This window comes from Panthera uncia (assembly GCF_023721935.1).
Source record: "Panthera uncia isolate 11264 chromosome A1 unlocalized genomic scaffold, Puncia_PCG_1.0 HiC_scaffold_17, whole genome shotgun sequence".
NCBI lineage: Eukaryota > Metazoa > Chordata > Mammalia > Carnivora > Felidae > Panthera > Panthera uncia.
In genome coordinates this window covers 49,689,110-49,709,490 of record NW_026057577.1, presented here as the reverse complement: position 1 = coordinate 49,709,490, position 20,381 = coordinate 49,689,110, and positions in this window count along the sequence as shown.

Below are 20,381 nucleotides of genomic sequence, written 5' to 3'. Positions count from 1 at the left end.
GCCACCCAGGTGTCCCACACCCACTGCAATGTTAAGTGGGAGTTTGGTTTTTGGTACCGGTTTTCAGTTGATTTACGCCCTGGTAAGCCTGTACCTTCCAGTTTTAACCTGAGATCCAATGCCTAAATATTTAGAAAGATTCTATAGCAACCTGAGGATTAAACATCACTACAGCTCTCAGGGAAAAGCTGACGTCACGATGTTAATCCAGGGCTGAGGTAGCGTAATATCCTCTCTCCCCTCTGACTGCACACAGAGCCCCTGAACCACTTAGTATGTGCTCCATCGGCCTCCAGAATCTCAAACATCCAAAAGCAGCGCTGCTGCTGAGAGGAAATTAGGAGGGCTGATGCCATCCATCAGGAAATTGAGTATTTAGCATAATGTGCTTTTCCAGCTTAAAGAACTCTGTGAACGACATCTTTCTCACTCTGTTAATGACAGGAAATGAATCATTCCGTGCTTCAGTTGGCCAGAGATGGAGGTTCCATTTTTTTCCAGCCTCAGGGAGGTAGCCTGCAGCAGGATTTCTCTCTCCTGAGGGCAGCACTACAAAGGTCCCCCAGGATTCAGGATTCCACAACAGGCCTGCAGCAGACAGGGAAGGGGGGTGCAGGGGAGCACGTGAGGAACACATGTGCGCCAGGCTGGGAATTCAAAAACGTGGTTCCCTTTGCACACGGTGGAACAATGAGTCATCAGAAATTTGTATGTATGCATGTGTTTCTTTGTTCCCTGTCCCTCTCTGCCTCCCACAATCAGAGATGAGATTTAACTGACTCAGTATCAATCACAATGCATAGTAAAAAGAGAACCTTCCAGCACAGAATCTAGCAAACAATATTCTGTCACCAAGTGGATTCTAGTGAGATTGAGTCCACACAGTTTGTAATCTACCTCCCTCCTTATGCCACCTTCAAGCACTCCTTCCACCAGGGAAGCCTGAGCAGGCCTTAAGCGTGTGTGGAGAAAAATAAGTTAGAGAGTAATTAAAAGAAGAGAAATATCATTGCTGAGTCCCTAAATATGCCCACCCTCTCCTCACAAGACTCGCTGGGCATTATCTTCTGTAATCTGAACACATCAGTCCTAGGACTCCTCCAGTTCTACAAAGTAATGACTTCCTCCATCCCAGGGTACTGTCCTACTTCTCAGGAGCAACCTTGACATAGTATCACTGATTTTAAGTAGGGACATTTGATTGGAAGCAAAAACGCAGATCCACAGAACCAGGAAGGACTTCATCACCCCTCTAACAAACAGGGGACCATGGAAGGCTGGCTGGAGAAAACAGTTTCCTATCCACCAGGAAGCCTGTCCCCAAGCCACTGTTTAGCACATATTTCATATCAAACATTGTATCCTAAGTAGTAGTGCAGAGAGAAAACTCGCAGGCATGGATATAAGGGGCATGCCTTCTCGGTGAGGAAAGAATACACAACGTGGAAAAAATGATCCCAGAGCAAAAGCACAGGACTGTAAATCCAATGAACAATAGCAGTGACACAGAGAGAACTCGAGGTTAAATGTATATAAAGAGGGAAGGAGAAAAAGGAGAGAACAGACAGGAAGAGAGTCAAGAGAAAGACCTATAGCTATACATCAGTTTATGCTATATTTCAAATGACAAGGTCCTTTTTCTTCTCTCCAAAGTATAAGCATTCTGCTAGGATTTGAACCTGGGTTTCTAGGGAGTCAGAGCATTTCAAACCCTCAGGCAGAAAAGCACTAAACTTTTGCTGTGTATGGGGGAGACGGGATGCCTAGGTAAGTAGCGTAGAAGAAAAGGAATAAAATCAAATCCACTTTCTTTTTTTTAAGTTTATTTAGTTTGAGAGAGAGAGAGAGAGGTAGGGACCATGAATGGGGGAGGGGCAGAGACAAAGAGAGAGGGAAAGAGAGAATCCCAAGCAGGCTCCAAGCTGTCAGGATAGAGCCCTACAAGGGGCTTGAACTCAGGGATCAGGAGATCATGAGCTGAGCAGAAGCCAAGAGTCGGACGCTTAACCGACTGAGCCACCCTGGTGCCCTCAAATCCACTTTCAACATCAGGGTTGACCAACATCAGGGTATAGTCATCATTCTGCTTATACTTTGGAAAGAAAAAGGACCTTGTCATTTGAAATATAGTATAAACTGATGTATAGCTATAGGTCTTTCTCTTTTCCTCTCTGTTCTCTCCCTTTTCTCGCTCCCTCTTTCCTTCTCTTGTAAAAACAAATGATTAACTGTTCCAGAGCCCATTAGTGGTCATGATCATGAGCTCTGGAACAGGACAGACCGAGTTCTCTCGATCATGAGCAAAAGACATCTGACCCAGCTGCTTCCCACCCCTGCTCCATCACTTACTGAGTGGTATGATCTTGGCCAAGGTACCTAACCTCTGTGCTTCAGTTTCCTCATGTATAAATAAGTTGGGGAAAAAGTAGTACAAAGATTACTCTGTTGTTGAAATAATTAAAATAAATGGTTCAATACATGTGCAGCAATGAGGGACATAGTATAAACTTGAGGCTGATAGTTCTCATGACATCCAACATATTTATATCGGGATAGATTTTCAAGGAACAGGGACCACAAAGGTCACTATCATCCATACTGTTGTCTGAGGGTGAGAGCATCATGAACCAAAATAGGAACTGCTAAAAGGGACATGTGTACCTATGTGAATGGTGTGAAGGTTTAAAAACAACAAAGAAAAAAAACCCAGAAACCAAAACATAGGCATTCATTAGTTTAGCATTTAACCATGAATGTTAACCATGCAAAGATACAAAGCAGAAAGAAGTTATTTCATTTCCAACACTTATCTTCCAGGCCCTACTAGCTGAATAGGAGACACAAATAGAAAGAAAATCGTGATCCTCACAGTATAGAAAGGCACAGCCTAAAAAAGAAAATATGCATTACAACGTAATGCCACAAGCACAGGGAACCAGGAGGAATACATGTGCTGGGTCCTGAAAGACAGGCATTAGTTCTCTAGGGTACAAGAAAGTCTGCCAAGGGCAAACTGGGACAAGACTATGAAAGGCTTTATGAGAGACTCTGAAGAGGATGAACTTTATCCAGCAGATACTGGGGAACCTGTCAAGACTTCACTCAGGAAAGTGATATGACTATGTCTGTGTTTTAGAAAGATACCTTCAAGGGCAATGTGGAGGACAAGTTTGATGGGGGAGAGAAGGGGCGTGACGAGAGAGGACAGGCAAAAACTCTTGAAAGAGCCCAAGCATGAAATCCTGAAGTAGGACAAAGTCAACAGGGATGGAGAGCTGGAAGATGGCTAGATAAAGGGAAATAAGAATATCAGGACATGGAGACCGTGCGGATGTCATTTAGATGCCAGGCGTCAACATTATTCCAAGGGCTCTATTTTGCACTACCAGCTGGATGGTGGTGTCTGACTCAAAAGACTATGAAGTACAAACAAAAGTTCCGGTTTTGGCTTTGGTGGGAGCAGATATAAGTTCATTTGGGCAGGCTGAATTTGAGAAGCCTCTGAGGTAATCAATGAAGGTGTCCACAGGTAGTTGGGACCAAGTCCTGGAGTTTATGGCAAAAGGCAGGAGTCCGAAACCTAGACCTAAACACCACTGGCATTCGGGCTGTCGTTGAAGACACAGTCAAGGAGTGCAAGTGAAGCAAGGGGAAGGTCAAGGATGGAATCCATGGGCCTGATTGTGGAAGAACTCGGATTCTAGCTGTGGGGTCTCAGGCTAAACTGACTCCCCGAGATTCTCCTTTTCATTATGTATATCGATGAGAGGAGTGTTTACCCCTATCTGATCTCATGATGAACAGCTAAGTAGACATTTGTGAAGAATACAGAGCCTGGAAGTTTCTGGCACTGGAAAAATTACTGATGTCTAATGGGGACACTACTTTCTGTCTCCCTATCCTTTTGACAGCTTGGACTCTGGCACAAAACCGTACACACCCTTTGTACAATATGTCTCCATTGAAGCATTAGCCTTTTCACCCCCACTGTGTCCCCAGAAGTGCCACCCCACTTCTGGCTCTGTGCCAGATCACGTCGGCTACACACGGTATTCTCAGCACTCCACACTGCCACGTGTTGGGTTTCAAAAGATCCATAAGCCTTTACAATCTTCTGAAAGAATCTTGCTCCAACCATACCTTCATGATGGGAATATTTGCAAAAGACCAGGCCAACTATGTATTTAGCGGTTTCAGAAATGTGTAATCATTGGAGTCACATGAATCATAGATTACAATTTTGCCTCTGCCCCTTGCTAGCCACAGGAAATCAGATACTTTACTTAAATTTTGTGATTGCCAGTTTCCTCATCTGAAAAATAGGGATGATCCTTTCATTGGATGCTACTGGGTGCCAAACCTGTGTCCATTCTTCCTTCTTAATAAGACCCCAGTTTTGCCAGGTATCCACCCACTCTCATCAAGCATGGCAGCTAATGCCACTCTTAACTCCAAGAGTGAACCTGACTAAGAGTAATTCCATTTGTTTTTTTCAATGATTGGTTCAGAAAGGGGCAAAATTCTGAAGAATAAAATGTAAAAGAAAACCCACTATTGACACTTAGGGGAATTATTCTCACTTCTGAGAGAGAGCCACACAAAGACACAATCTCACTCTGGACTTCGTGGTCTTTGACTGTGATGTGTGGGACTCCTGCCACCATCTTGCTTCTAGCTTGAGACTGAAGCCAACATACGGGGATGGCATTTGAGAGGCAAAGAGTCAGGGCTGCACTTGGCATTCTGGGTCAGTGTGTCAACCAACTTTGCAGACTGCTCTAATTCATGAACTTCCTATCATGAGAGAAAATGAATTTTTTTTTTATCACTTAAGCCTTTGGGATTTCAATTATTCAAAGTGACAAAGCGATGGTGTCCACTTCACAGGATTGTAGCAAAAATTAAATGAAACCCTGTGAAATGCTCAGGATAGAGGAAGTACTCATACAGATACTGCTACTATTGGATTGGTCTATGAATTTCACTTCAATTCATCGTCAGGTCAGTTATTCTTTGCAGGAGAGTTCCACCTTTATGGTTCACCTTGGGAGAATATCCTTTGAATACTGCATATTACTTGGTTCTATGGTCTTATGGTTGGTGAACCATTACATTCATAAAGCGGGTACTCTCAGTATCACATGCGCTATGCTAAGCACACTTCCCTATTTATCGCATTGAATCTTTACAATAATCCTGAGCCAAGGTCTTGCTTTTAATATCCTATCTAGTAGATGCAAAAAACCGTGGCTAAAGAAATGGACCTGAACCTATGCTTTTATCTCTGAGCCTCATATTACGCTGCTTTGTTTTTGAATGTTGAAATGATCCATTTCACAGGCACCTGTGAAGGAACAGGAGGGGTCTCCTGCTGCTGCTTATCCACATATCAAAACTTTTGCAAACGGGCCCTCCTGTCTGAGAAGCTCCCAGTGGGGCCAGGTGAGGCACAGAGAATTGAGGCGGTTTCCACTTAAGTAACTGGTCAAGAAGGCATCCTGAAAGAGGGTAAGTAGGGATGTAAATACTGAGAGGCACGTGTCCAAGCTGAGAAAAACAGTGACATCACTGCAAAGGTGCATAGGCTCTGAGAACATTGGAAAGACCAGAGAAAGGTACCAACTAAGTTCACTCTGTCAGAAGGAAAAATACGCGCACACACACACACACACACGCGCACACACACACACACACTTCACTTTAGCCTAAACAGAGGTATCAACAATGGGCAGGCATATGGTCATTTCTGGTCTAAACCATGTTATACAGGTATGTGTGTAGCCACACAAAGATGAGTGGAGAGACACAGCAATATTTTAGCAAGGACTTCTCTGTATCATAAGATTATGAATATTTTATTTATCTCCTTTAGATTTGTCCATATTTTCCACATTTCCCAACCACGATTATTTCATATGCATTAATTATGCCACTACAAAAGTCATTATATAAGCAATCATGTGTGTGCATGTGCGCACATACACACACACAGGCATGCACGCACACACATACCATTTATATTAACCAAACTTCATCTGACGGGTCAGGTCAGCTTTAATGGATTCCTCTCTTCTTTGCCTGCCTTCTCTTCTCTAGCCCTTGCCACCTTTTTGCTCATTCCCTGCTTCTCTTCCCTGAGAAAATGAGCTCCTACCTTGAGCGGGGGGAAGCAGCAGTGAAGAGAAGCATTGTGAGGCCACCAGTTGTCCTGTTGCAGGGACCACAGAGCCAGGAAGAAAGATGGAACCCTTGGGGGGGATGCACAACAAGCATGTCTTCGAGGGAAGCAGCTTGCTATCAGATGACAGCTCCATGATGTCATGGAAGTGAAGATTTAAACACCCCTCGTTTCCCAAAACCCCTGGAAAAACCTACTGAATACACACACATACATACACACGTACACACACACACACACACACACACACACACACACACACACAGGCCTGGAGAAGTATTGGCAGGTTTATGGAATTGAAAAAGGATGAGTTCTGCATTGGAGTTGGCATGGGGGTGGGACCCAGGTATGCAAAGATGAGACCTTCCATAAACCGAATACGTTTAGCAGAAGCAGGACCATGGATCCAGAAGTAACATCCACAGCAATCCTAAGGGCTGATCTGCAAAGCTGCCCTATGCTACATGGATGAAACCATTTAATCCTCATAACCACCCTCTGAAGGGAGGAACCTCTCTTATCTCCACACTGGACACAGAGAAGAGAAGGCACCGACAGGTTGATGAAATGCTGCACAGCCCACACTCAGAATCACCAATCTGAGTTACCTCTCCTGAAGACAAGATACGCCCCCAGGAAGTTAATAACTCTACTGGACTTTTCCTTACATCTTTGGGTAGGGGTGAGTTTCAAGGCAATCTTGATTATTCATATCTGAAGTGGCAGAAGGGGTCCAACTGACACGTGCGTTAAGGCAATAGAACATAGTAATAATTTGTAGTCACAAACCCCAGTTTTGCTTTCTAACTTCAATGTCTGTGACTGTGTAAAGTTGCCTTCTCTGTTCCGCGGTTTCCTCTCCAATAAAGTAATAGCCTAGTAAGAAGACCTGCCTCATAAGATCATGTAACTAATAAATCAGTTAATGAAACTAAAGCACTTTGCTGAGAGCCCAGCACATTAGAGCCCAATAAACAGAGCCTTTTACTTGTTCTCTGCAGTTAAAATCTACACTGATGCTGCGAGCAAACAGCTGGCCAGGAACAAACCTATGCAGACAGTCAGGTGCACCTTCTGGAAATGGAAAACATCTGCTTGACTTCATATAGGCCACTAGGGTTTCAGTCAAAGAAAATAAACATAAGCCTAAAAATTTTTGAGAAAAACATGCATCCAAAAGGTCACTTTAATGCATGCTTGTGTGAACTGAATATTAAAATGGAAACTAAAATGTTCCTGCCACTGTCTGATTATATTGTGATTACTTGCAATCTGAAATTTACACAGTACTGTTTTTCCAACGATTAAAGTTTCTTATTCCAAGTTCAACACATATGTTAAAGCTTTGCTTTCTGTCTCCCACCAGGATTTTTATAGATGAGCCTGAATTAAGATTAAACAAACATATAACAAACCCATATCACATTTTCAGCTGGGGGGAAAAAGAGAAAAAAAAGAAAGCCTGAATCAGCCAACCCACCTCTGTATTTCCGGCTAGACCATAAATGTGAGTTGTTCTACTTCAACAGAAACAGAGGGCCTGTCTCAGTTCTCTATAGGAGCCAAGTGAGATGAGAAACCAGAGAAAAGAGATGATTGTTTCAAAAACTGCAATGCTGGGTGTACTTGGAGTTCTCAAAAAGCAGTAATCGCTGAACACCAAATTTTTAGCTATCAAAGAGCCCCTTTCAAGAGTTAAACCTCATCCCACAAGAGGGCTTTGATAACATGTGATGTGAATAGAAATGTTTCTATACATTTTTTTTTCTTAAAATACTCTAGAGAAAATGCTAAAGCTGGTAAAAGAGGATCATGAAGCAGAAGGGAAATAATGAACAGTCCCGACTTTCAAAACTCATTGAAATGCATCCTTCATAAATAGTGAACTGAACTGTGGGGCCACACACGTTCATGTTGATATGTACCTGAAACACTAAGGATAAGAAGTGTAAGATGGAATCCACGAATTTGTAGCCACAAATAATTCCTTTTAAAAAAATGCATTTGACATGTCTTAGATGGAGAAGAACTTCAGGGAAGGAAGGGAGGGAGGGAAGGAAGAAGGAGAGAAAAGAAATTCCAGGGTTTTCAGAATTCCAATTGGCTTACATTCAACTTGCTATCCTCCAAAAACAAAATGACAGTGGCTTGTAAGAGACACAGGAATGTCTATCACACCCTCGCTCATGCTTTTAGCAACCTGTGCTGAGCACAGACAAGCTAACTTTTAACAGCACTGATCTAGAAGCTCCTACGTCAGCTCACCTGACCCTGTGCCTTAGAACCAGACAATCCCAGGTGCCATTTCAGGGAAACATTTTCCCCACAAATGAAGAAAAGCAAAGTTGTCAATGTCACCTAATAAACAGCAGTTGGTAATACAGGCAGAATTATCTCCACCCCCAACAACCCCACACTCCTACTCCTATGAAGAAGCCCGGACTCTGTCTGTGAACATCCCTGGAGCCTGGTATTGCACTGAGAAGGTCACACTCAGGGCAGAAGACACAGTTCTCAGAATACTCAGCAATCCCCTGCTGGGCGGGGCAAAATCCTTGGAACAAGAAACCTAAGGCACAAAAGTCACGTTGAAAGTGTTTTGAAACAGTGAATTTTGTGTATGCCGAACAGAGGATCATTTGATTGCATTTTGTTTCTTCAAATGCTCGTGGGCAGAACAGTCTGGTGTGCCACTCCTGTGGGCGTTCCCAGCAAGTTCACCCAGGGTGAAAATCTGCCCCAGGAACTCTCCTCTTCAATAAGAACACACCACTCCCTCTCCACCTTTTTCTACGTGTAGAAATAACTCAGCAGATGTTCCTTCACCAGAGGCGGAGGGTGTCCTAGACGTATTAAAATGTTCGCCTGCCCCAAGATTACTCCCCATTTACCTTTTCAAATGCAGTCAGTCATTTGAAGAAGGGAACGTGGAATGGGCAGATATGGGTGCAGGACAGGAAAGAGGGTGAAAGGGACCCAGCAGCAGCAGGTATAGAGCAGGACCACAGGGCTGCACAGTGGGGCCCGTCTGAGCCCCCTGCTGGGCTGGGATGAAGGGACACAATCAGAAACTGGGAAGATTACAGGGGCTCAAGACTCCCATTTTCTACTTTTTTTTTTTTACGTTTCTTCATTTTTGAGAGAGAGAAAGAATGTGAGCCAGGGAGGGGCCAAGAGAGAGGGAGACACAGAATCTGAGCAGGCTCTAGGATCTGAGCTGTCATGTGCAAAGCCCATTGCAGGGCTTGAACACACAAACTAGGAGATCGTGACCTGAGCTGAAGTCAGACGCTTTACTGACTGAGCCACCCAGGCACCCCTCTTACTTCTTAATTATGCTTCCCCAGAGAGCCCAGCAGAGACCAGGCAACAAGAGTGGACCACAGCATGTACCTACAACTCTTCTCAAGTTACATTGAAAACATAACAGGTTTAGGGAAAACACCATCACAGACCCCTCTCAGAATAAACCAGAATAATCTTTAAATCACAGATGTGCCACAGCATGCTCACAGACTGTTAAGATATTTGGGGACCCCGTTCAGGAGTTCTTAACATTTGGAGAGCTGTAGACCACTTTAGGGAATATGACAAAAGCAACGAGCCTTCTTCAGAAAAACGTCCATATGCACAAAGACATAACACACTGCCAACTACTTTGGAGGTTTCAGAAGATCTCTGAAGCCCTCTGAATCAGGAGCAGAAGACATCTGGCCCTACCACCTCCCACCCACTGCTACCCCATCATAAAATGAGAAAGCAGTAGCTCAATGGGTAAAACAATACCTCTAATTTTGAGTAGCCAAAATTGCCACAGGGCCAAAGCTAGTCCCATTTCCCTCAATTCCTACAGCAGACTTCTTCCTACTGCTTTGTGAACCATGAAAACAAATTTCTATTCTTTTTTTTTTTAGCATCTGACCCCCAATGTAACTTCCATAAAAATCTGTACCTTTTCCTGTTCTCAAATCTAACGGGGCCACAGGGCAAAATATAAGCGGTCTAGACATTTCAACAGGAGCATCCTTGTCTTTATATACAGATTGCATTGTCTCTTGTGTTTCGTTTTTAATTCTGGGGGAAAAAATATTTTGGTAAGAGCTGCCTTGACACTCTCAAAGAGAGCAACCCATTTGTCCCGGTCAGTCCGCTCCCGTACGTGACCGTGCTCGAACTGTCTGCCACACACACAAGTGTACTCATCGACTGTTGGCTGGACATCTTTTTGAAGTAGCTTCATCTTATTTTCATTAGTGTTCAGCTGAGAACTCTGTCCCCTTTTCCCTCTCTCTATTCAGAACATGGGCTGTCCTTCTTTCCAAATCAAAGGCAAACCTTCCAAGTTGTCATGGGGCCAAACCCCCCACTTGCCACTGACTAATAAATCCTCTTGAAACCCAGGCCTGAAGTGTAAGCTATTTTAAAGCAAAGGGCCCCTTTAGGCAATGAAGCAAAGATCTGTGTGGGCTCTCACACAGAACTCTGAAGCATAGAATATATCTTTATCACTTGGCTTGGGGTGTTAATTCAAAGTTACTATGGACCACATTTTTTTTTCCTTTGGATCCCTTTCTTTCTTCACTTTGTAAGAGGAAGGACTAGTCCTTAGAGAGGCAAAGATTCTAGGAAAAAGCAGAACACCAGTTGCATAAAAAAATGTTTTAACCAAGTATGCAGAATGCTAATCTTTCCAAGATTGTTCATTATCTCGGGTGCTGTAGTCATTGCCTAATGGGAGAGGCAGCACAGAAAAAGAATGCAGCTCCTTGAGGCACTGGCTGGGTCTGTCCCAAAGAGGGAGTGTCCTGGTGCCAGGTCGGATCATTCCGGGCCACCAACGCTGACTATCCTAAGCCTTTGCCCTAACTTGCAAGCTTGCGCCCATTTCATGTGCCCTCTCACCCAGTGGCTTTTCACAGCTGGGAGGTGGCACACAGCAAAGCCCCCTTTTGGGGACCCCTTAGGAGACATGTGTTCAACTCCAGAGTCAGATTTGGCTCCAAAGGGGCAGGAGACATGCCCGTCCTTACCACCTCAGAACAGCTTAAAGACCAAAACACTCTGACATCATCCTCACTTCTGATACGGAAGAACCAGGAGACACCATGGCATTGGACCATCTCTGGGCAAGGGCCAAAGGTATCTGTCGCAGGGCTTTCCCAGCAGCACAGGGGAGAAGAGCTGCTCTGCAAGGAGACCTGGCAGTATGCATTCGAATGGCTCCTGTAGGTGCTGACCCTGGCTCATCTCTCTGGAGCTCTCACTAAGCTGGCCACAACCTCACGAAGGACTTCTTAAAGATCTAATCTGGGGCACCTGTTTGGCTTAGTTGGTTAAGTGTTCAACTCTTGATTTTGGCTCAGGTCATGATCCCGCAATTCGTGGGATCAAGCCCCACGCAGGCTCTGCACTGACAGTGTGGAGACTGCTTGGGATTCTCTCTCTCCCTCTCTCTCTACACCCCCTCTCAAAATAAATAAACAAACATTAAAAAAAAAAAAGATCTAATCCTCAAGTCATAGAGAGCTTGACCTCCTTGAAGATCAACCCCCACCCCCTCTTGCCTTCCCCACTCTGTCTGGGCAACCACCTCCAGTAGTCCCTCTAGGTTCAAACTCGTGGACTACCTACCTCTGCCAGTGCTCTCCCAGTGTGTTCATATAGTACAAATCATATGACCTACTCCCTTCAGGACCTTCTCTTTTCATTCTTTTTTAGTCTTTTTTAGTTTGTTTTTCATGTTTATTTATTTATTTTGAGAGAGAAAGAGAGCACAAGTAGTGGAGGGACACACACACACACACACACACACACAGAGAGACAGAGAGAGAGAAGAGAGACAGAGAGAGAAAACCCCAAGCAGGCTCCACGCTGTCAGCACAGAGTCCAACATAGGGCTCGAACTCACAAACCATGAGATCATGACTTGAGCCGAAATCAAGAGCCAGGTGCTTAACCGACTGAGCCACTCAAGCTCCCCTGTTCCCTTTTCATCCTTAAGAGTCCACTTTTGGCAATTCCACTTCTGGACAGAAGGCTAAAAGAATTGGAAGCAGGGACTCAAACAGGTATTTATATACCCATGTTCACAGCAGTATTATTCACAATAGCCAAAAGGAAGAAGCAGCCCATAACAAAATATGATATATATACATCCAAAGGATTATTATTCCACCTTAAAAAGAAAGGACATTCTGAAACATGGCTACAACATGGAAGACTCTTGAGGACATTATGTTAAGTGATATAAGCCAAGACACAAAAGAACAAATACTGTATGATCCACTTATGTGAGTTATTTACAGTCGTCAAATTCATAGAGATAGAAAGTAGAATGGCGGCTGTCAGGGGCTGGGGGGGTGAGGGAAGTGGGGGGTTATTATTTAATGGGTAAAGAGTGTCAGTTTGGAAAGATGAAAAAGTTCTGGAGATGGATGGTGGTAATGGTTGCAGAATACTGTGAATGTATTTAATGGCACCTAACCATATACTGCCAAATGCTTAAAATGGTACATTCTATATTTATTTTACCCCCCAGTTAAATTTTTTTTCAAGCGTCTTTTTTTGGAAGCATAACAAAACTGATAAAAAATAAACCTAAGTGTCACCACTTCGGGGTTTGTGTGCTGAACGTAGGACTAATGAACTTGAAGACAGACGTCACTTCTTAGGCTTTCCTTTCCTGTTCTCTGCCCCGCTGTGCCTCAACAGATGCCCTGAAGCCTCTGGGGGATCTGAAGGCCATGGAGTCAGTGACCGGGCTCTGGGACCCAGAGCATCCCTGCAGACCCTGGAAGATGTCATCTTTTCCACGTGTTTCTGCTGAAATGGTAAGTATCCACAGCGTGATATTCTGAGAAAAAATTACATAAAAGCAATTTTCCTCAGTACTATTTCTGGACCTTATATGAGTCACTCACTGCCTTCTGAAGTGCTTGCATTGCTAATGAGGGCTTTCAATGCACAATACAGCAAGACTCCTTCAACATTCTACTGGGATCAAGAATAAAAAAAAAAAAATTAAAAAAAACGACAACTGCTGTTTCATTCTTAAGTTCATCCTGAAAAGGTCACAGATAACTAGATGTCAGAACCAACCACTTACATACACTAGGTTCTTTATCTGCAAAGCCCCCCACCTGGGAAGCACTAACTCTATGCATCTAGAACTGCCCCCACCAGGCCTGCTTCAGTGATGTTTAATGTGTCTAAGAGCTTGTCGTGCCAGTAATGAGTGACCCATTCCTTAGAGATAGGTCCAGCTCACACATGCAGAATGTTGTAGTGAGTAGGCCCAGTGATATTTATAATGACCACCTTATACCTGCTGAAAGTTTGAAGGACCTCAAGGCTGAAAGACTCCTCAAAGATGAAGCAGAAGTCACCCTAGATGGACTAGGACCATAGGCCAAAAGCTTCTCACCGACAGGCTTTTCACAAGACAGCCCATTACCAAAGGATGGGTGCAAATTAGCACCTGCCTTCCTTCCTACCTTCCTCCCCGCTGGAGTGAAATAAGCAGGTCTATGAGACCACTCCGAAGAATACAGGTCATTACCCACACATGCAGAATGTGATCAGTCCCCTTTACAGGCACAAAGAAACAGAGACAGACACACCAAGACGTTAAAGATCGTGATTCAAGGCTGCTTTTAGTGGCTGCAAGATTCGCTTTTCCTCCTCTGTTTTGCTTACATTCTAAATCCTCAAAATTCAAGCAACACCCATTTGCTGAAAGGTACTTAGACCGTTGGCTATTCAGCGAAGGGACACATGGCCAAGACAACAGCCAGCCCAAGAGGAGAATGCCTTTCTTCCCCTCCTGTAAATGATCTGCATGACAGAAGAGCATCTTACCGTGAAATAAATGACCACTTTTCGAAGAAAACTTCCACTCCTAGTTAGCTCACCCTGACAATGGGCTGCTTTCTCCTGGTGTCCAGGTGGACAATGTCTTATTTATGTCTTCTTACTCTTCCCTCTGGATAGTAGTGCCACCCAACAGAACATCCTTTCAGGAGTCATTTTTGCCACTGACCCCCAAGCTATCCTTCCATCCCTCTCCCCCATGTCTGTTGAATTCTTACACTATCAGAGCAAGAGCCAATACCAGGGATTTGGTCCAGTCCCAGAGAAGTTCAGTAACTTGCCCAGGACTTAATTACTGACTCGTCTAGTTCATGGCACATTATTTATTCCCATCATTCTATCCCTTATCTCTAGCTCTGTGTCTGAATGTTAGTCACTCAATCACTATTTGATATAATAACTGAACACTTATCGTATTTCACATGGCACCAATCACTCTGCTTATTGATGCAAGGTAAGATACGGAACGGAAATGCAAACTGTTTTGATTAGGATTCACTTGACCAGCAAATGAGAGGAACAAGTGCGTGGGGCTTCACGTTCTGAGAGGTGCACTTGATCTCAGTATGACAGTTGCCTTTCCTATCACGTGCTTGTCTACGTGCAATCACGCTCTGTGTAGTTTGTGGATGAGCATCATGGCTGGCCTTTGATCTTGGGTGGGAAATTATCAATTATGTGTGTGCGTGAAATTATGTGTGTGCATGCACACGTGTGTGTGCATGGATGTGTTGAAGAGACAAGGTAGGACAAACATGCAGGGACTAACTTTTGCAGGTGGGTGCAGCAGGTGGGGAGAAAGAACAGGGGCATGTGCCCAGAACCATGCTCCCCATGCCACCAAGTCCCTCTGTGGCAAGTAGTGTGGCATAAGCCATCATGCCAAGTTTGCAGGTGACAGTGGAATTGAAGAAGAGAAAATTCTTAGTCGCTGTGAAGAAATCCTGAACCCCCTCAAAACCCCTACACTCTGGACTATGAAAAACCTGTGCCGCACTCAAGGCTGTCTCCATCCACCTGTGAGTGGGTGGAACACACAAAAGCTGTTTCCCTTGTGTTGAAAATGACCCTGAACAGATAGATAACAACCGGTAATAGCAAGAACAGCACAGGCCAAAGAACTCTCTTTGGGGCTGCTGATTGCTTCCCAGCCTACTGGAGGCTCAATGCAGCCCTGAGTTCTGCTGTGTGTCTAAGCAGAGCAGGCTGGGCCTTGCCTGCTGAAGTTCTGCATGTGAATGATAAAGCTTCTGAGCATTATCAGAGGCCAGGTGCCATCTGACTGGAGAACGACACTATGATTTTCGACCTAATTTACTATCAACTGTACTTCGAAATCCTTCACAAACCTCCATGCATGAAAATGGAAAAAATTATTTCCTTTTGTCTTCCTCTGCCCAAGACCATCAGGGAGAGGCCACTGCTGGTGTAGTTCTCTTCTCTGCTAAAAGGACAACAAAGTGTTGCAAGCTTATCTTCCAGCTCTTTTTGTAAGGACAGGATCTGTGCAGACAAAGGCGAAGGGAGCCCTTTGTGACCACTCTCACTTTTCTTTACCCCTGAATATTGGTCTTTTATTTGAGGTCAGGGGGCCTGCAATCCTCTGAGCAGAGGTAGCAAAATGAAAAGCATGTTAAAGGTGGCTAAGACCTAAGGAAAACAAAAATGACAAATTGTGGTTAAATTCTCACAAGAAATGTTATCCAAAGACCTTATTACATTTTCAAGTATGGAACCATGTCTGACACAAAGATGTTCAAAAGTCTTTCTTTCATTTAAAGTTTCACAAAAGCAATATATGACAGTGAAAATGAAAAGACATCAGAGAAAGGTTTCCTTCTATGCAGAGATAAGAGCAGAGGAACGGACAAGACAAAGCTTTTAAGTGGACTCCGCTGGGCGCCCAGCCTGGCTGAAGTAGCACGGGCAAAACCTCAAACGGCCCCGTCAGCATGTTGACATTCAGTGACTTTTCACACCCCAAAATCTATGACATGCTTATCTCATTCAAACCACTACAATCCTCAAAACGAACAAAACTCTCAGTACAGGTGGCTAAGAAGGAACAAAATGCCTTAAAACCACAATGAACATGAGAAAAATGGCAGTCAAAAAAAAAAAGAAAAAAGATGTTTTAACTTGAATACGTGGTTCTCTGCAGACTTTGCAACCATTAGTTCATTCCACCAACAGGATGCTAGGGAAATAAGGATGGCTTCAGAGAACAGATGAGAAAACTAAGACCAGGTCTAGCGATTCTGACCAAATGTCAGGACCTTTTATCTGGAAGGAACCCTGAAGCTACCTCCCCTTCCAAATTCCAAGTGACATGCACAGATGCTCTTAGACAAAGTTTAACACCTACAGCCCGTGGGCTAAATACAGCTTACAAGCCAAGAATGTTTTTTAAAATCAAAAGATTATCTTATCAACAGTAAAAATAACATGAAATTCAAATGTTTCAGTGTCCATAAATAAAGTTTTATTGGAACACAGCCCCACTTGTTCATTAACATGTCGGCTGTGGCTGAGTTTTATGTTACAGTGGCAGAGTTGAATAGTTGCAAGAGAGATCTCGTGGCCCAGAGAGGCTAACATGTTTACTATCTGGCTCTATCAAAAAAAAGTTGCCCATATCTATCTAAGATCACAGGAAGGAAAGAGTAAAGAAGAGGGAGCATTCTGAGTATCTCTTCCCAGGACCATGAAGGAAGAGACCTGGATTCCCTATTAAAGATTCTCTTACCAAGGCAAGAACCTGGACACCACCTTGCTATTAGACGCTGAGGGCCTAAGACAAAAGACTCTGTCATGGCATTCTGATCCCGCCGATCATTTCCAAGGTTGTGCAGTCATTATAGTAAATGATTTGTGCATTTTCAGCTCCTGCACTTAAGTCGCTTAGCCCCCACCCCCGGCACTGTCATCTTTTTTTTTTTTTTTTTCCCAACGTTTTTTATTTATTTTTGGGACAGAGAGAGACAGAGCATGAACGGGGGAGGGGCAGAGAGAGAGGGAGACACAGAATCGGAAACAGGCTCCAGGCTCCGAGCCATCAGCCCAGAGCCTGACGTGGGGCTCGAACTCACGGACCGCGAGATCGTGACCTGGCTGAAGTCGGACGCTCAACCGACTGCGCCACCCAGGCGCCCCCCGGCACTGTCATCTTATGGTAAATAACAGACTGTAATCACATAAACGTGTCATTACATCAGCTAGACACTGAGGAGGGGGAAAAAAGGTGGATGGCCTCCCAGTGTGAGGCACTGGGCTGAGTAATGTGTCAGACGTTTCACACGTCCCCCAGATTAGACTTCTAGACTTGCGTATTGATGAAAGAACCTTCCCAAGATGAAAATTCTTTGGATCACATTTAAGGCTGCCCTCTTTTCATACTGTTCAGATCAAGTGTCAAGTAAGTCTGGATCTTGGGAGAGTTGGCATTTATCTACTGACTGCCCCAAAGAGCTTCACACCCAAGCCTTCAGTGCTTCTCAGAGTCCAGAGAATGTTGCCCCATTTGAGGGGATAGAGGGGAAGACAATGTGAGATTGTTTGCCAACAACAAGTTTGATTCATCCCTTTGTTCAAATGCATCTAAAAAGCTGTCGCATCTGTGTGTGCTGTGAAGTCAGCACAATTGCCATTGTTTATAGCCCTTTTTGTTGTGGGTGTTCCATGTGCACAGATTTGGCCAGGGGAGAGATTTCCATATTAAAAGTCATTCTTCTGAGTGTTGGCTGTTTGATTCCCTAGTTACATAAATCTCTCTTTGCCTGCCACGCTCCTGGACTTGCCAGCCCAGCTTGGAATGATCTGGGGATTGGGATAGCACATAGAGTAGCCAGTGCCTTGAGTCTCAGGATGAACAGTCATCTTGAGATGGAGGGAAAAGGCCAAAGGGGCACGTGGATGTGGAGAACATACGCTGACACGGTCCTACCTTAAGGCTTGAATTGTTCCAATGAAAAGCAATCTAAAAATTCCACTCTGCACTTTGGAAACGCTCAAATTCTAAGTCTCAAAAAGTTTTGAATCTTTTTGGGAATGAAGGAAGGGAAGGATGGAGGGAGGGGGGAGGAAGTGATGGTTTTTTGGTATGTCAGAATGGGTAGGCTAGATAATGAGGACAGATGAGGGGGCAGCCATTTGTAGCATGTACACCCCTTTTCCTAGTTATTCAATCAAACACTAATCTAGGCACTGCCATGAAGGGGTTTGTACATCGAATTAAAATCCCTAACCCAATGACTTTAAGTAAGATTATCTTGGTGGGTCTGGCCTAATCAGTGGAAGACCTGTAAGGAAGACTCGGGCACTCCCTGAACCCTATTCCAAATTGCATCTGATCTATGATTGCCCTCCCTTCACAGGAGCTTCCCTCCTTGCCTCCCTTTAACGGCTTCAGCCTGTGCCTGGGAGATTCCAACCTGTTCTTGATCTTTCCTCCCAGACCACCTCCTCATGGACTTCAGGTTCCACAACAGTTAAACCAATCCCTTCTGGTAGTATCTGTCTCCTACCAGTTCTGCTCTTCTGATAAAACCTGACTCATACAGAGGGCAAGCCAGTCTGGCCATGCAAATCAGCACAAGATCATAGACCTGTGGCATTATAAAGTCCACCAGCAAAGTTGTTCGTCATTTTTTGCACCCCCACCCTATCTAAGGGGTCTAACACTTTTTTTTAAGTTTATGTGTTTATTGAGAGAGAGACAGAGAGAGCACACTAGCAAGGGAGGAGCAGAGAGAGAGGGAGACAGAGAATCCCAAGCAGGCTCCACACGGTCAGCGCAGAGCCCAGCATGGAGCTCGAACTCACGACCCAAAAGATCATGACCTGAGCTGAAACCAACAGTTGGACACTTAACGACCGAGCCACCCAGGTGCCCCAACACTTTCCTATCAAAATCATTGCTCACTCAGGCTACACTTTTCAGTCAGGCAGTCAGCAGAGGGCTACTGCAGAAACTCGACACTTCCAGCATGTGAACAGGAATTTTCCTCACTTCCAGCATGCGAACAGGATAGGCCTCACCAAGGCATTATTCATGTGTTACTAATTCCTTGAGTTATCTACCCAGTACAGAATCCGTTGAAAACTTTCTTTCTGTATATTTAGATGATCTGGGCCCCACCACTCCCACTTGGCCTTGGGGCAGAAGGGAAGGAGGGTACAAGTTTCCATGGTAAACTAAGGGAGTGCCTGGCCATCAACAGCCGCCCATCCTGGGATCCTCTGGTTCCCAAGAGAAGGACAAAGAGGGCCCCTCAGTGGTAGAAGAGGAGTAGGATAAGAGGAGGGAGACGGATGACCAAGCATGAAGAAGAGCCCCATCTCTTTCAGCTTCCCCATCTACTTTCCAGAAGGCCCATCCATCCAGGGAGGCCTCAGAATCCAGGTGCAGGCCTGTGAAGCTAGAAACGCTGGTGTTTGGTTTTATGCTCATGTCAGGTACAGTCAGATCAGCAGACCCTCGGAAACACAATTTAGGAGGTTTCTGCTTACTGTTTAGGTCAGAAAAGACCAAGAATAATTTGCCACACAAGTAGTGTGTTTTTAATGAAGCACTCATTTAAACTCTTACGTATGATAAGACGCAGGGCACACATTGCCTATAAAAATCCATTAACCCTATGGTTCTGCATGAGAGAAAGCACAGGATTGCAGCTGACACAGTAATCACCGGGAATAACACATGTTCCTCTTTCAGGATCCCTGCGTGTGTGGACGCCAATGGGCTAAACGTGCTGCCCCACTCAAAACACTATATAAACAATATCGTTATATTTTCCTTGTGAAAATGCTTTCTTTAACAGAATCTTTATCTTCAGCAAAAAGTATTCCTTTGGGGACAAGACTATAGGATAATATCAATTTATAATTGAGAACAAACTTTTGGCTAGGATTGAAATTTTTTGCTTGGCTGGATCAAGTTTCCGGAAAGTATACTTTACAAAATAAAGAGAAAGAAAGAAAAGAAAAGAAAAGAAAAGAAAAGAAAAGAAAAGAAAAGAAAAGAAAAGAAAAAAAGAAAGAAAGAAAGAAAGAAAGAAAGGAAGGGCAAACGAGCTTATCTGAGGCAAGGCACTCCTTTGTGTTTAGTTGATTCAAAATCAACTTTATATCAAAGGAGGGAGAAATGAAACTGATCATGTAAATACTATTCCTGAAAGGAGAGAGAAGATTTTACCAATTAAAAATAGGTATGTAGAGGCCCCTGGGTGGTTCGGTTGATTAAGCGCTTGACTCTTGATTTTGGCTCAGGTCATGATCTCACAGTTTGTGGGTTCGAGCCCCACATTGGGTTTTGAGTGCTGACAGCACACAGAGC